The sequence below is a fragment of the Sycon ciliatum genome, chromosome 2 (genome assembly GCF_964019385.1).
Source record: "Sycon ciliatum chromosome 2, ocSycCili1.1, whole genome shotgun sequence".
Taxonomy (NCBI): domain Eukaryota; kingdom Metazoa; phylum Porifera; class Calcarea; order Leucosolenida; family Sycettidae; genus Sycon; species Sycon ciliatum.
In genome coordinates this window covers 33,788,456-33,789,196 of record NC_088644.1, presented here as the reverse complement: position 1 = coordinate 33,789,196, position 741 = coordinate 33,788,456, and the positions used below count along the sequence as shown (strand labels likewise).

At 41.7% G+C, this 741-nt stretch overlaps 1 protein-coding gene across 1 annotated transcript in view; it reads left to right on the top strand.

Moving 5' to 3' along the window:
* The window catches only part of LOC135809770 (leucine-rich repeat-containing protein 69-like), an 8,708-nt gene extending 8,176 nt beyond the window's left edge, over positions 1 to 532 (top strand). Inside the window, exon 11 of the mRNA XM_065323196.1 lies at positions 1 to 532. This exon is cut by the window's left edge and continues 193 nt beyond it. The gene's annotated coding sequence lies outside the window, so the exon portion shown is untranslated.
* Positions 533 to 741: the final 209 nt, after the last annotated feature.

Here is a 741-nt window from a genome sequence, read left to right as displayed (position 1 = left end):
TGTTTTGAGAACCGCTCAGTTCAACGTGTTGTTTCTGCTTCTGAAAGAGGCAAGGAGTGAGTGGCAATGGTCAGAGCACATGGCAAGTCATCCTCATGCATGTGTTATTAGTAGAGACTCGCCGGTATGCTCAGTTGCGCCCGCGCTGTTTGTTATATACATTCCGGTAGCTGCAAGCCAACACACGAAATCACAGTTGAGTCGAGATAGTGCATCATCGGGAGAGGTCTCCTTGACTGTGTCCAGAGCTATACTAACTAACAAACACTAACACAGCCTTATTTTTTGTTAAAACCTACTCTAATATGTGATTAAAAAGAAGGATTGGCCACATGCCACTGTGCCATGTCTGTACTTCTGTACGTTGCTTTGCTTTTGGATCTCAGCAAAGTTTATTTCCGATGATGATACACACTAATTCCGAAAATATCGGCAAGAAAAAGAACAATATTTCTCCACCACAATCATTAGGATTCGAGAAATGTTTCCACGAACCAGTTTTCGTGCAATGTCCAAGAGAATTACACTCAAAGTCATATCTCTCTCTAATCCGGGTGCTGCCCATAACTTGGACATGTTCGTTACTCTAATACCGTACATTTCCATGGGGAATGGTCAGAGATATGGGATATGACGTCACCTTTTCATGGGGAATGGTCAGAGATATGGGATATGACGTAATCTTTTCAACAAAAAATCAAGTTGACAAAAGATGAGTAATATTTCCACTAGAACTCAACC